Source organism: Engraulis encrasicolus, chromosome 22, assembly GCF_034702125.1.
Source record: "Engraulis encrasicolus isolate BLACKSEA-1 chromosome 22, IST_EnEncr_1.0, whole genome shotgun sequence".
Taxonomy (NCBI): domain Eukaryota; kingdom Metazoa; phylum Chordata; class Actinopteri; order Clupeiformes; family Engraulidae; genus Engraulis; species Engraulis encrasicolus.
The window spans coordinates 48,638,281-48,655,687 of NC_085878.1; the positions used below are offsets into that span (position 1 = coordinate 48,638,281).

At 41.1% G+C, this 17,407-nt stretch overlaps 1 protein-coding gene and 1 long non-coding RNA gene across 2 annotated transcripts in view; both read left to right on the forward strand.

Moving 5' to 3' along the window:
• rxfp1 (relaxin family peptide receptor 1) overlaps positions 1-17,407 on the forward strand; it is a 117,236-nt gene that overhangs the window by 10,972 nt on the left and 88,857 nt on the right. The gene's annotated exons all lie outside the window — the stretch shown is intronic.
• Positions 11,902-13,018, forward strand: LOC134438821 (uncharacterized). The gene is made up of 2 exons (XR_010032672.1): positions 11,902-12,602; positions 12,988-13,018. It is a non-coding gene; the product is annotated as an uncharacterized LOC134438821 (long non-coding RNA).

Genomic DNA, 17,407 nt, shown 5'->3' on the forward strand with positions numbered 1-17,407 from the left:
GGATGATACACTAGTTTACCACAACCAAATAGCTTGCACGCGTGCAGGCACGCACACGCACACGCACGCACACACACACACACACACACACACACACACACACACACACACACACACACACACACACACACACACACACACACACACAATAAACAAACCCTGGCATAAAAACGAACACACATGCACTCTGAAAGGACCTTGCTTCCACTTTCCTTGAGGTTGTAGCTGCATTCCTACTTTCTCTATGAATAATTGTTGCATGACCTACAATACAGACGAAAAAGAAAACAAGTTTTAAACTACTACAGATTTTATTGAATTAATGTGAGTGTAAGGACGGAAGGCTAAGTCTACCCGGGGAACTGTGTTCGTGGCTTGGTGCAATGAATGCATTAGCAAAAGGCAATAGGGAGCACAGGGTAAAGAAAAGTAAAACTGAATAAAAAATAATAAAGGTGGACAAGGAGAGCTGTTAAAAAGGACCACCACTAGTCAGGTTTCCAAATATGCTCTTTCAGCATGTGGTAGTTCATGTGTTCAGACCTAGTAAGGAAATGAGGAATAGAAAGCTGGAAAGGATGTTCAAGGGTTTTTTGCTGCTTCACTTTCCACAATGTTTCCTGTCAGTCCAAGATATGAAGAATTAATATGTAATATTTTGGAATTTGAAAGAACGATGAAGGTTCTCATTTGTTTTTAATGTCTTTTCCACGTACCTAGCCAAAAGACAGAGGTGTGCGTATTGTTTCTCCACTCAAGCGCCAATTTGTTGCAAGCTCTATACAACAAGTAAAACTTCCCTTAAAGGCTTTTTGAGAACTTTATTAACATTCATTAATGAAACAACACAGAGGTGTGTGTATTGTCTCTCCAATTTAGCTCCAGTTAGTTGAAAGCTATGTACATCAAATCCAGTGCTGTTCCAGCAACTGACCCGACTTACCCCCTACTGTACATCCTGTCCTTGGGCTTAACAGAGTGATTCATTGCCTGCCATGGCAGAGACTCCTGCTGAGCATGTCGAGGAAGCTAGATAGCCACTATGCTACAATCCATGCCTTACATTGCATGCTGTTGGTCAGTTGCTGGTCTGTTGCTGTTGGTCATACTTTTTGGTCAAGTCATCACCAGACTGTAATTAAGCTCCAATCCATGGCTGGCATGGCTGTTGATGGTTCACGTTGTGATGGCTCAAGCTGTGACGTGCTGATTCATGCCTTTTCTGCCCATGACGGGTAATATGACGTAGAACAGTGTGGCATGGCAGAAAGAGTGAACAATTGAAATTGTACAAAAAAAACGCCTGACATAAAAGCTGGCCAGCACTGTTAAAAGAATCTCCTCCAGACACTCTGCTGTTCAAAATCATCGTCTGTGAGCAATTTTAGTATTGGTGACATTTCTTTGGAAAAAAATGGCCTACTTGTATGATTGTTTAATGTTACATCGGTGATTTGGCGGTTTGCAATCATGAGGAGGTAGTGGAGGGTGCTGCCACAGTAAGTGCTATGGTTGGGGAGGTGGGTGTAATTACATGGCCTCTTGCCTACAGGTCGCTGTGTCTGTCAAAGGACTGCATTGGGTGTCATTAGTTCGGCTAGAACCCGTTTTGCTGGGTGAGTCGAATTTTCAATAGAGGCACTGAACCACTTTTCTTTTTGTGCATTTGTACAGTATTTCTGGCTATTAGGGGCACTTTTCTATGGTACAAAGTGAATGCCTATCTGACTCCAACATAGAAAAGTATAAAGTCAATACCTAACTGACTCAAAAATGGCAAACTAAAAAAAGTTATCTGAATCAAACACCAAAAAGTTCAAAGTTAATTCCTATCTGGCTCAAACATTGCAAAATACAGATTTCAAACACTGCACTGTATCTGGAGAGCAGCCAGCAACTTTGCTCAGGGGGGGCACTTAATCACGGGCAGCATATGTGGAAACAACATCTCTTTCCTCCGTGAATGCCAATGTGAAGGCAAAAATCGCACATGCATACACACACGCACCCACCCACACACACACACACACACACACACACACACACCTCTAAACACCTGTGTCATTATTTCACAGCGCGTCTCTTGCTGTGTGTTATTACCCCGAGCCGCCGAGATCTCCAATTCAAGCATTAATTAAAACCGCACACTGTTTTTGCCACAAACCTGGGCCAGTCTCACACGCCTCCAGCACCTCTTGTGCATCTTCCGCTTACTCATGCAACAACAAAAAATATTTAAATTAATAGCAGCAAAATAGCAAAGCAAATTAGTCTAATAATTAGCGCTTTATATTTTTAAAAAGTGGCACCATTAATTCTGTATAGCTTCCCAAATAGTGTTGGAAAGACTCAGCTTTATGTTGCACTATCTGTTACATAATGCTAAACATCCTGCAAAAGCAGATGAATATAATAAATAAATGTAATTTTATTATATTTAGGAAGTTATTAGGAATTAATGGAACCACGGTATTGTCCTTGATTTTTTTCTCCATGAGGGAAAAAGCAACACAATAAAATGCCCCCAAAACAAAGAATTGCACACTAGTTTCTTTCCTTCACATCCTCAGCACCTGGACTTACAGGATGTGGGCTTAGGCTTGCTTTGAGTTATAAAGTAAATTTGACTATTTCATTTGTAGGATATTTTAATAACACTTGATTGATGATCTAAGTTTGTTGAATCTGCGCTTTGCTGTCTGTGGCTGCCTCCGAAGTTGACACAGGTCGGGATCATTACAGGTCAGAGAAGAACATACTGTATTATTGAAGGACATTGGACTGTTCCTTTAATAAGGAGACACAAATAAAAGCTCTTGTGTGTTTGCTTGGCTTCCACTGGTTGCTTATATTGCTTTACTGATTATATGAAATCTATGGGAATTGCATAATTTGGAACTGCTGGTAACCAAAGAGAACAGAGTCCATGAAGCTGTTGGTGAGAGCAGCGACTGTAGCAGGTGTCTTGAAATATTGTTGCTGTAAGACTCTGAAGTTTTAGCTTATGTTTGAGTGTATGTCAGGCCGTGTTATGTTTCAGTTTGCCCACGTGCACATTTACTTTTGTACAAATAAAAAGCGCTTGTATTTATTGATAATTTCAACTCCTGAAGCTGTATCACCATCCACTGCTTGAACTCAATCCTGGCCATTGAGAAGTGTCTGCTTTTCCACAGGCTGAAAAGCAATAAGTTCATTTGCTACCATAAATAATACATTGTGCAAATAGTATTGAAATATGATCAGACTCACTGACAAGATGCTCTTTAGTGGCAGTATTTGTAAAGGTTTTGTGGTGACAGAAAGAAAATGACATGTTTGCTGTTTTGTGCACAACCAGATGAAAACAAGTCAACTATATCAAATCCATTTTAGCCTTTAGACTTTGCTATTTGCACTGGATACTTTGGGAATTTATGCACTACTAGACAAACACCCTCACAAGCACCTCACATTTTCTCTGTAAACCAAATGAGACGCTGATGTGCTGTTGGGACAAAGTCACCATTTCACACTTGTTATGAAACTGCTAGCTAAACATCAAATTGAAGTGAAAATGCACATCTATTAGGGAAGGGAGTCTATTTCATGGTCTGGCTCAAACAAACACTGATGTAAATGACATGTGGGCCTCAGAATAATCCAACAAGGACCCAGCACACAGAGTCCTGGGGTGAGGACACCACTTTAGCTTTAACATAGTCAGTGGCCCCCGTGGAGACGGTGCTCAGTAACACGTGACAACACAACCCACTACACAGAGGTGGCACTGCTCAGTCCTCACGAAATAACCACCACTGTAATTACAGAAAGAACGCTGCACTGCTACTGAGTTTAAAGGTTGTCAGCAGGGCTTCAGCATGGCTTCTGCTCTGGGAGCCCCCAAACAGTCATGTTTACATGTGTATGGACTGTTGGGTAACCATGCTCTGCTACAAAGTCCTCAACTCACCAGAGTGTGGAATTGGGGCTACAATTCAGACAGTATAGCCATTGATGGGTCTACCTAGGGTTAAGGCAGTGGTGTTGTGGGCTCAAAGTGTATAGTGGCAAGGGCGTGCATTGGAAAACACATCCATCATGATGTGTGGAAGACCACTGCACCAAAGAGGCAAGGAGAGGATGAATGCATCCAATTGTCTAATGCAGGCATAAACACAAGTCAAGTCAGTAACACTTCCTATGACACTGCTATTCGTTGAACGCTATAAATGCATGCATAACACATTATAATGCATTGACTTTATATCTACTGACATAAGAAACTTTTGCTCATACATGCTACATGCTCATAACAACAGTCATGAGATATTATAATGTGTTGTTATAGGCATTTAAGACCATTATAGGCATTTAAGACCATTTAAGACACAGTGTATTCTAAAGTAGTGTTGTGACGTTTGCGAACGAGACGATTTTGTTTAATTTCTCCCCCCTTCAACCTGGTGGGTTGGAAATCAAACTGGCAACACGAGCTACAAGTCTGACACTCTAACCCATGAGTGCCCAATTGTTGGGTAAGGACATGCAGTGCCATGGTATCCTTGTGATGCACTGATCTCTTTCAGTCAGTTGTAAAAATGTGCCACATTGATAACAATCAACACCTCTCAGTCACTGTGTGCACTCCTGTTATCCTCCTCAAACGTTTCATAGACAAAACAGAAGCAAAAGTCAGATATCAGCCAAAGAGCTTAGAGTCTATATAAATTCCACTCACCTACACCACACAGTTGATATTTGTCTGCCCCACAGCGAGACAGCTTTGAACCATAGTGGAACACATCTTTATGCAGCTGTGCAGGTGCAGGTAGGAGACATGCTTTCGCACACACACACACAGATTCGGACAACACTGACATAGGTGATAAACACGTGAAGATGTGCACGCACACAATTGTGCACAACAACAACAAATAGTGAGGATGACTCATTAAGGGTTTGTAAAAACACACATTCACTGTGTGTGCTGTAAAAATGGACAGTATTCTGACAACCGCCACAATAGCCCTTTGGTAGTTTGTTTTGTATTGTGTCTGCATTTTCAGTCTGAGATGACCGCCATCCCGGAGTCAGATGATAGTCTCCATGAGACACATTGGACAGGAGAATGCATATTGTTCTGCACCTAGGGGCCTAAGAACTTAAAAAACACACAAATAAAAACCTTAAAGAGTGATTCATTGCCTGGAATGGCAGACACTCCCGTTAAGAAAGTCGAGCAAGCCAGTACTATTCATGGCTTGCATTTCATACTGTTGATAAAGTCTCACACCTTCAATTCATGGGTGTTGAAGTGTTGATTGATGATCTTAGGTGCTGTTTCCACGAAGCAGGATATTTTTTTAGCAGGGTATTTTTTTCTCCTGTTGAGGTGTAAACGCAACATGTGGATAAAAATAAATCCTCCATTGTAACAATGCGTTTCAGCCCCCTAAACAGGATATTTTTTTCTCCTGCTTTTTATACCTGGATTTTAAATATCTGCTACGTGGAAACGGAAGGCCAAAACCAATGCAAAACCAATGCAACCAGGAGAAAAAAATATCCACATATAAAAATATCCAGCTACGTGGAAACAGCACCTTAATGCCCATAATGAGTCATGTGAATCAGGAATGTTCCACATGTAAAGAATGACAGAAAGAGTGAGCAGTTTTGAAACCAATGACATTTCTTGGCTTTGTAAGTTGTTGAGCATCCTAAGACTGTCAGTTGCCTTTCAGATCCAATCCATGGCTGGCATGGTTGTTGATAGTTCATGTTGTAATGGATCAAGCTGCAATGTGCTGATTCATGCCTTTCTGCCCATGAGGGATGAGCAGAACAGTGCGGCATGGCAGAAAGAGTGAACAATTTTGAAATTGTAAAAAATAGCCTTACATAAAAGCTGACCAGCACTGTTAAGAGAATCTCCTCCAGAATCTCCTCTCCATTGCAATTACAGTCTGTCAGCAATTTTGACATTAGTGACATTTCTTAAAGGACCACTCCGGGGCATTTGAAATGAAATCCCATTGCTAGAGGTGGTCAAATAATGACCATAGGCAAAAATTGGTGCAATTCGGCACTCTCTGTGCGAATATTGCGCTAGGCCTACTTACGCTGCCTGTCATTCTAGCCAAATACATGGTACCCTGGGGGCAATTTCTAAACCTTCCACGTAAAACAACAAATTGCACACTGCAGAAACGTGACACTGCTTTATAAACCATCTAACAACAAAGCCACAAGACTTACCATCAAAACCATATGCCTGGTTCACACATTATTGGCATGGGGACTTTACAAAACAACTTTATAAGCAGCCTCTCACTTACCACTTGTTGGTGTGCGCGCGCCTGCGAATGCCCACAAAAGTTGATGGACGATATTCCCATATACAAAGCAATAATCTTCTCTAAAACAGCCGTGGTAAACTATTGAAAACATTATAACAATATTACTGACCATGTAATAGTATTTAGTAATGCTAACCGTGCAGTATATCACACTGGCGCTTTGATTTGAAAACAAGTGCAAGTCTCGTTCCGGTTCTGAAATCACGTGAGAGTTTCGTTGCATGAAGAGGAATATTCCCCATTTCAGAATAATTATAAAGTGGCGAATGGTGCCATTATAATCTGTTTTTCATTGGGATTCCAATCATATAGGTTGTGGATCACTCAGTTGTCCCATACCTGTTTAATCACTCATTTTCCGATGCCCATGATTTTACTAATCTGAAATTGCAACCCTGAGGCGTAGCCAAGATGGCTAAGATGGCCGAGTGAAATGACTTATTCTAAGTGACTTTGCTCAGACACTGCTCTTGCCAAATGTAGTTTGAATCCTTTTCATTTTTAGCACTGATCGACATGTTACTCGGACAGGACTTGAACTCTAATCATTCTCGACTCTGTCTTGTCTCAGACTCGAACCTCTTTTTGGACTTGAACTGGTCTTGGACTTGTCTTGGACTATAAAGGTGGAGGCAATGTTAAAAGGGCAGCTGGTGTTGGCGGTTTGCAATCATGATGAGATGGGTGTTGTTACTTGGGCACTTGCATACAGGTGGCTGCGCAATGATTGCATGGGGGTCATTATACCAGTTTTGAACCACTTTTTTATATTACACATTTGTACAGTGTTTCTGGCTATTAGGAGCCTCTTTCTACGGTACAAAGTTAATGCATATCTGACTCAAACACGGAAAAGTACAAAGTTCAAACACAGCACTGTATCTGGATAGCAGCCAGCAATTTTGCTCAGAGGGCCACTTAATCACGGGCAGCATATGAACTCCTCTTGTGAAGGCAAAAATCACCCACACACCTTCACACACACACCTACACACACACACACACACACACACACACACACACACACACACACACACACACACACCTCTAAACACCTGTGTGTGTCATTATTTCATGGCACCTCTCTTGCTGTGTCTTATTATTGGATGTGACTTGAAAAATTATCCCGAGCCGCGGAGATCTCACATTGAAGCATTAATTAAAACCGCACAGCAGTGACATGCGCTGGGATTTATGGCTGGTGAGGCAACTTTTTCAATATCAGATTTTCAAATAAATAATTGCCAAATAGGCCTACCGACAAGTTCCATATGTCATAGCAGCTTTCTTAACATAAGGTAGGCCTACATATTTTGACATAAGCTTACTGCATTTCCGCAGAGAAAATGCTATTAGATCTCTCTCTCTCTCTCTCACACACACACACACACACACACACACACACACACACACACACACACACACACACACACACACACACACACACACACACACACAGGATTCAAACAGTGGTCTCACATAAACCACACAGCATCAATGTGGACAGCAGAGCAGAGCAGAGGAGAGGAGAGGAGAGTAGTGGAGAGGAGAGGAGAGGAGAGGAGAGGAGAGAGGGGGAGGGGAGAGGAGAGGAGGAGAGAAGAGGAGAGAGGAGATGAGAGAGGAGGAGAGGGGAGGAGAAGAGAGAGGAGAGGAGATGAGAGGAGAAAGGAGGAGGAGTGGAGAGGAGCTCAAGGAGAGGAGAGGAGAGGGAGAGGAGAAGAGAGAAGAGGAGAGGAGATGGGAAAAGAGAGGAGAGGGGGAGAGGAAAGGAGAGAAGAGAGGAGGGGAGGGGAGAGTAGTGGAGAGTGTAAGCTCCTTCACAGCCCACTGCTCTCTCACACACACACACACACACACACACAGGATTCAAACAGTGATCTCACATAAACCACACAGCAGCAGCAATGTGGACTGAGCATCACGACGGATGCTCAATGAAAGACACACAGGATTCAAAACATGGTGTCATATAGACCGCTGAGCACCACGGCGAACAAACCGGTGTGATGGCTTTTGTGATACGAACTGGATTCTCGTGCAAATGTAGGCCTACATCTACTTGTACGAGGCTACGGCAAGCGATGTGGGACAAAGGTGTGGCAGGAAGCGAATGTCAACGTAAACAGATATTACACACGCTTCGATATGGTCACCAAATATTTTGGGACTGTCATTTCTGTTATGCCTACACCTTGGAATTAAATCAGAGTCTTGTAGTTACACGGGTATATTTGATTTACCTCAACGGTACCCTGTAGGCCTACTCAACTTTACAAACAGTTACCGGGCACATGAGAATCCGGTGCCCATCACAAAAGCTACCACACTGGACAGAATCACGGCGGATTCTCGAGATATCTCTCTCCCCACGGGTCTCACAAACACAGGCTTCACACACATAGGAAATTGGTCTTACCTGAACTCGTGCATCAGGTCCATGCGCCGCTCTTTTCCTTCACTTTGGCGTTGTACATGCTAACGTTACTTTAGCCGGTGCTGTTCATCCAAAGCCCCAAACGTCGCCCCAAACGTCCAAAGCAATTTGGCATTGAATATGAGTAGCCGCGAGGATTTGTGTTTCGTGAGGCTCCTTAGTCCTTAGTAAATTGTTAAGTCGTAAAATCCCATGCGAATGGTCTTCCACACATTCTCCCCGGTTGCAAACAAGACAGGGGAAACAACAAATATTTTCTGCAGTGTTGTACCACTCACTTTGAAATGATCGGGTAGTTATTCTGACCGGTCACCTGAGTAGCAAACCCTTCAGCTCTGTCGGTCCTTCATTCTTTATCACATATTTTCCCCTTGGAAATCCAACTTTGAGAATGCTCTTAGTTTCGTTATGAAATCCACTTGTAGCAGTCAAAGTGAACAAGCTAGCCAACAACACCGACTGACTGTATTGTGAACTTCAGATTCGCTATGACGTAACTGTCCAGCAAGACTCAACACCAGAAGGAGTCTGCGGCCAGGCTACTGCTCGCCTCACCATTGTATATTTCAGTGGGCGTTATGCCAAAGCGTCCAGAGTAAAGAAATGATAATCACACGTAGAAAATATTTTAAAAATATCAGGAAATGAGGGCACACCATACATACTTCTATTAAGTGTATAAAAACGTTTAATACAATATTACCAGGTTGCATTCACAGAACGAGCAACATGGCGCATGCGCGCAAGCTTGTTAACGAGGGATTGCGCAATCCGGGGTGAGGCCAGTTCAGAGTTGCCCCAAATTCAGCGTATTCGGAGCAATTTGACATGAAATGGGCAAATATTACGATTTTGGCCACGGAAATGATTGAAAATGAGTGAAACTGTTTAAATACTGCTCAAATGGTAGTTATGGTGCAGATGCTCAAAAACAATAGCTGTTATTGTTACTATTATTCACATTAACTGCATCTCATCATTCTCATCTGGAGCTGGTGAGGCCGTGCCTCCCCTGCCGTATTGGAGTGCACGTGCCTGCCGCACAGTGTTTTTGCCACAAACCTGGGCCAGTCTCACACGCCTCCAGCACCTCTTGACCATCTTCCACTTACTCATGCAAAAAAAAAGTAAATGAATAACAAAAGTAGCAGAAGCAAAATAGTTTAATAATTAATGCTTTATATTTCTGGCACCATTACGCGACAGTAGAGTCTGTTCTCCTCTATGGCAGTGAATGCTGGACCCTGAAGCCAACCCTAGAGAAATCCCTTGATGGGTGCTACACCAGGATGCTGCGTGCAGTGCTTAACATCAGCGATAGTGTACATGTAACCAACGAAATCCTGTACGAGGGAATACCAAGGTTGAGCGAGAAAATTGCTGTAAGGAGAATGAGACTTGCAGGACACTGCCAAAGGCACCAAGAACTGCCAGCCAGCAAACTGGTGCTGTGGGAACCGTCGCATGGGTTCCGGTCAAGAGAATGTCCCACACTAACTTAGGTGGACATACTTAAGAAGGACGCAGGAACCCAGAGTACCAGTGAATTGAAAAGATGTATGGAGAATCGGGATGATTGGAAGCAACGATGGAAGGCTCGTCTGAGGACGACCTAGAGAGAGATTATAAGTGACACCATTAATTCCATGTAACTTCCCAAATAGTATTGGAAAGGCTCAGCTTCACGTTGCACTATGCGTTACATAATGGAAAACACCCCACAAAGCTGGTGAATAATAACTAAATGTCCTTTAATTATACTTAGGAAGTTAAGCTTATTAGGAATTTATTTTGCCACAGTATTTGTCCTTGAATTTTTAATTCCCTGAGGGAAAGGAGTTAAAACAATAAAATCCCGCCTAACAAAGAATTGCTCACTAGAGTCTTTGCTTCATATCCTGGACTTCATGGATGTGGGTTTATTGGATATTTTAATAACACTTGAGTGATGGTCTAACTTTGAATGGTATGCTACAAAACTCAAAGCAAACTTAATAATTAAACACAAATACAGTAAAAGCTCTTGTGTGTTGGTTTGGATTCCACTGGTTGCATAGATTGATTTATTGATTATATTAAATGTATGGGAAGCACAAGGAAAACATGGCTGAAAAGCCATAGGTTCATCTGCAACCACAAATAATACATTGTGCAAATGGTATGGAAATATAATGAGCACCACTGACAAGCGTGTTACAAAGGGAATCTTTTTCATGCTCTGGCTCAAACACTGTTGTAAATAACACGTAGGCCTCAGAATAATCCAACAGAGATCCAGCACACTGAGTTCCTAGTATGAGGACATCACAGTTGCACATGGGGAGACGATGCTCACCAGCACATGACAGCTCAACCCTCTACCCTAACGAAAATCAACCATGTTTTTTTTTAGTTAACCATGGTTATGTCATGGTTACACTAAGTACACTGAACCAACCATAGTGGTAACACTTTACTTTACGGATCGCTAATAAGGTGTTAATTTCATAGTAATTTCTCAGTAATTTCAGTCTAATTTTATGGTAATAACTGCTTGTTATTAGTAATAACAGCAAAATAACCATATGGTTTCCAGTGCAATTACACTATAATTTCTCATTAATAACAGCAAAAATAATCATACAGTTTCCAGTGCAATTATGCTGTAGTTTCTAGTTAATAGTAGGCTAATGGAAACAGCTACTGTGTCATCATAGTAGTTAGGTGGTAAGTATGCCAGTAACTAAACGGTATCAGCCGAAGTAGTTTCATACTAATTAGGCTACATCAGGGCCGTAATGTGCAATATTTCCTCTTCCTATGTTATTGCGTAGAAACGACTACCCAAGCATCCTTGTATTATTTCTGCTTAATTACTTTAGAAACATGGAAATAAGATAGAATCAGGGCCGTAAAATGCATTATCACCTATTCCACTCAATTTTATGGAAATTACATATTTTCATGGCCTTAAAATGTCTTATTTCTTATTTCCACTCAATTACTTAGTTATTATCATTTTTAATACAATATAGACTAGCCTACTATGAAGTGATTCAAGTACACAGACAAACACATTGTGTGCAAAACTTTATTTATTTTTCCAATCAGTTATGAGATTCATGTTTACTGATGTGAGGTTGTCAATCTGCCACCATCCAGAGGAAGTCCTGTGAACACAAACAAACAAACAGAGAAGTCAACTGCAAGACCGGTTTCACCACGTTTATTTTTTATGTTATCAATTCACCATCGCTAAATTTGCTTCTGAAATGCAGTACCATGTTAAATGCACGTTGTAAATCTTCCTCAGGCTGACATCGTTGCTGATTTACAAAGGCAAACTCTAGCTAGCACCTAGCTTCAGTCATTGAAAACATGGTGGGCAGAGCTAGCTAGTGGTTTCCATTGTAAATGTACCTCTGTATGCCATTTCAGCACAAACACGGCTGATAAGACGTGTTTGCAATGCATACAGTTAAAATCCTTCAATGCTCAGAGACAAAATGAAAGCAGGTTAAAGCTAGAACTACATTAAAAGTTCGTTGTCAGGAAGCTTACCTTGCCTGGCTCTGCTGCACTGAAGTTGAACTAGCTCGCGGTGGCGGCGAGTCCTGTTGTTGCTAGGCAACGAAAGGTTGGTTACTGCAGAACAGAAGCGTCCCAATCAGTATACTTCTGTACTTCAAGCACACTCGTTCTAGTTGTACGCTGCCCGCTCTGCTTTCAGTATGGCTCAGAGACGCTGACGTTGTTTAATTGAGTACACTGACACACAAGGGTGGAGTTTGAGACGTACAACAGAGTGCTTTCGCACGCAGGCAGCAACCAGGGTAACTTTCAAGGTGAGCTGAAATGGTCTTGATGTTGATTTCATCCACCTTCAATCGTCGAATTACTTTAGCCTTATGCAAACATGTTTTATGAGTTAGTGTTAGGTTTATGTTTGTTCTGGAAATGAAACGGCATACAGAAGTACCTTTACAATGGAAACCACTAGCTAGCTCTGCCCACCATGTTTTCAATGACTGAAGCTAGGTGCTAGCTAGAGTTTGCCTTTGTAAATCAGCAACGATGTCAGCCTGAGGAAGATTTACAACGTGCATTTAACATGGTACTGCATTTCAGAAGCAAATTTAGCGATGGTGAATTGATAACATTAAAAAATAAACGTGGTGAAACCGGTCTTGCAGTTGACTTCTCTGTTTGTTTGTTTGTTTGTGTTCACAGGACTTCCTCTGGATGGTGGCAGATTGACAACCTCGCATCAGTGAACATGAATCTCATAACTGATTGGAAAAATAAATAAAGTTTTGCACACAATGTGTTTGTCTGTGTACTTGAATCACTTCATAGTAGGCTAGTCTATATTGTATTAAAATGATAATAACTAAGTAATTGAGTGGAAATAAGAAATAAGACATTTTAAGGCCATGAACAAATGTAATTTCCATAAAATTGAGTGGAATATAGGTGATAATGCATTTTACGGCCCTGATTCTATCTTATTTCCATATAACTACTTAATTGTTTACAAGGTAATTAAGCAGAAATAATACAAGGATGCTTGGTGGTCGTTTCTATGCAATAACATAGGAAGAGGAAATATTGCACATTACGGCCCTGATGTAGCCTAATTAGTATGAAACTACTTCGGCTGATACCGTTTAGTTACTGGCATACCTACCACCTAACTACTATGATGACACAGTAGCTGTTTCCATTAGCCTACTATTAACTAGAAACTACAGCATAATTGCACTGGAAACTGTATGGTTATTTTTGCTGCTATTAATGAGAAATTATAGTGTAACATGTAGTGAAAACCATATGGTTATTTTGCTGTTACTACAATAACAAGCAGTTATTACCATACAATTAGATAGAAATTACTGAGAAATTACTATGAAATTAACACCTTATTAGCGATCCGTAAAGTAAAGTGTTACCAACCATAGTATTACTACCCCTTATCCATGTTTTTTTTTTTGAGTTACCATGAAAACCGTGGTTTCTGACTACCATCGTTTTACTGTGAAAACTAACCATGGAGCATGGTTATTCATGGTTTTTGTTTTTTTTAGCATGGTTTGTGACTATGGTTTAACTATGGTCAGCTAAGTATAATTTAATGGATAACTATAAACCGTGGTAAAACCATGATTAGTTTTCGTGAGGGTATAATTAAACCATAGTCAAATCATGATTGAACCATAGTCATGAACCATGCTCAAAAAATCGTGAAAGCATGATTTACCATGGTTAATTTCCCTTTTAATCCCTTTTCATTTTGAGTCGATTCATGCACGGCCCCTTCCCTACCAGATTTTAATCTGGGTTGTACTCACTTTTGTGGGTACATGTTCAAACATTAATGGCTGTAACAAACTTAAGCGGTTATACATGTTGTTAACAGGTCACTAATCATTGTGTCAAAGTGAAATTTCGTTAATGTTGTCCTATGAAAAGATATACTTACAAATCTGCAAACATGTGAGGGTTGTACTCACTTACGTATGTGACATACTGTCTCCCACAGCGAGACAGCACATCTTAATTCAGGTATAACATTTCAGTGACTACATATGCAAGTTCACACACACACACACACACACACACACACACACACACACACACACACACACACACACACACACACACACACACACACACACACACACACACACACGATAAACACATGTGCACGCACGCACACACACACTCACCACCACCACCACCACCAACAACAACAACAACAACAACAACAAATAGCGAAGATGACTCACTAAAGGTTTGTCAAAACACACATTCACTGTGTGCTTCAACAGAGATAAAAATGCATGAATGGTCTGCACAAATGTGCAGTATTCTGACAACAGCCACTCTGGTAGCCCTCTGGTAGTTTGTTTTGTAGTAGGACTGCATTTTAGTCTGAAATGCATGACCGCCACCCCTGAGGCAGCCAGATGACATCTCCATGGGTCCACATTGGACTGGAGAAGACATATTGTTGTGCAGGTCATGCACCTAGGGGCTTAAGAAAGATTTAGGACACAAACAAAAAATCTGCTGTTTATGATGGCACTGCCTGGTGAATCAACTAAAAATATAGCTTAGTTATGCTATGATGTTTACCTTGTGAATTGACAGAAGTGTACTCAAAGGTTGATGCAAGTGATGCATATCTATATTTGAAGCTTCCAAAGTCGCGAAGAAGAGTCTATTACAGCCATTACAGCCATTACAGCCTAACCCATTCTAAAAGTCTCTAGTTGTTCAGGGACCACCCTATTCATTGTTATCTCTTACTCTGTGCCCAAACTGCCAGCAACATGGTTGAATGTATGCCACAGGATTTGTTGCATTATGTCTTGGACTGTCCAAGATAAATGTGACTGAAGGCAGATTGTTTCACAACATTTTTATGTTTTTGATCGCGTCATCTTGAATCTGACAGATGAAAGGTCATAGGTCTACTTATACATTTTATCTATAATACTTAGCCAGGGTAGAATCCATGTACAGTATGCAATGTGAACATAAGCTGTTCTGTGTGACGTGATGCTCACACAGTTGCTTAGAGTTAGGACAAAGGGTTTGACTAGCTGATATGAGCTGAGCTGTGATTTAAATCCATATTTGCATTTTAACATTTTGGGTGAAAAGTCTTAATTTAATTTCTTCATTTACACTCAATGGATAAGTCTCTCTCTCTCCCTCTCTTTCTGTGTGTGTGTGTGTGTGTGTGTGTGTGTGTGTGTGTGTGTGTGTGTGTGTGTGTGTGTGTGTGTGTGTGTGTGTGTGCGTGCGTGCGTGCGTGCGTGCGTGCATGCATGTGCTGTTTGAATATTTAACCAGCGTCCCCATGGTAAATGAATGTATTGAGAGGTAGGGAGAGAGAGAATGAAGAAGGAGAAGATTAAGACACAGAGATACAGAGGGAGAGAAAGAGGCAGAGAGAGGGCTGAATAGAGAGAGGGATCCATGGAAGCAGAAAGAGAGAGAGAGAGAGAGAGAGAGAGAGAGAGAGAGAGAGAGAGAGAGAGAGAGAGAGAGAGAGATTTATCTCTGATAGCTGAATAAAGCCATCCTTTCGGGAGCAATGAAGAAGAATGGAGGATTCATATATCCTAATTTGTGTTGACTGTGTGTCAGTGACAGCCATGGTGTTCCTGCAAAATAGCTGCCGTCGCCATGCCCACTGAAGCTGTCGTGGCTCACCTCATGATGAAGGCTTGACGCATCTGTTATAGCTAACATCCACCTGTCTGAGAGAGATCGATTTGGCTGTCTGGCGCAAATAGGGGGCGAGTGAGTGCCTTTCCGAAATATCTGTCTTCTTCATCTGCCTTCTCTACCCATCCGCCAAGCCCATAGACAGACTGAGAGAAATTAAACCATGTTAGGAAAATTTAAGCTAAACGTCCAATTTTTCAAGTGATTAGTAAGAAGTGCCTTTACAACACTGTATGCTCATCAGATGATGAGCAAATTGGCAGTCTTTTTATTTTATTTTATTTTATTACTTTTTTTAAAACTTTTTTCAGCTATTTCCTTTATGAAAGCAGTTGCAATGCAATTCCAGCATTATAGATGTGAAACGTAGACTCAAAATTGCAACGAATTATCTAGCTACTTCTTATTTTTCCCCAGTATTTATTAAAGAGGTGTTGTAAGCTTATGTCTGAAAGACCTTTTTTGGAAAAAGGTTTGTACACTCCTTTGGATTTTCTTCTTCAAGTTCTTTTTTTCTTTCTATTTATTCATTGGCATGATGACATTTCGACCTTATGGTCTTCCTCAGATTCACTAACAAACCCAGGCTTGAAACATTATCTACAACACCTGTCTGATAGGGTGGAATCAACTTAATCCTTAAAGGTCCAGGATGTAAGCCTGTGGTGTGACTAGGGCCAAATGAATAAGAGACATTACAAAATATTAACTTAGAAAGCAAAAACATAAACAATTAAAGAAAAACCTTTACAAGAAAAAACTAGGCTATATGACGCAACTATCTTCACATATAAACAGCCATAAAAGATTGGAGGGGATTAATTCTTAACTTGGGATCCTATTATTTGTCCACATGATATTTACAAAAAAAGGTCTGATGTCAAAGTCTTCATTTAGCCCTATTGGGGCCAAAGTCCCCAAATAATGAATTCAAAAGGCCTCTCTTCTTAGCAGCTGACTGTCCATATCCCAACACTTGCTGTGTTTTTTGACATGTTCTTTCCCTAAAAATCTCAGAGTTGAGGGAGGTTGGCATAGTTGGTTGAAGTGAACAACCATTGGAGTTTTTTCCTCGTTGTTGCGTACATTGCTTCTGTGTTCACTGATTCTTATTTTAAGTCCCCGGCTTGTCTTGCCTAGTATTTCCCTATGCTTTTCCACAGGGGCATTTGATCAGGTAGACTACATGGTACATTGGAGGTTGTGCTTGTGATTTTACCTCGAATGTGTATCCTGTTGTTTGGTGGGTGAAGGACTGGCATTTGTGTGTAAAGTTGTCCTGTGCACACCATCCACAGGGGTAGTTGCCATCAGGGATTTCATTCAAGAAGTGTTACGGTGCTGGTGCTGGTGGAAAGTCTGCCTTTACTACATGGTAGGGATGCATATTATCGATTAATTCATTAATCATTAG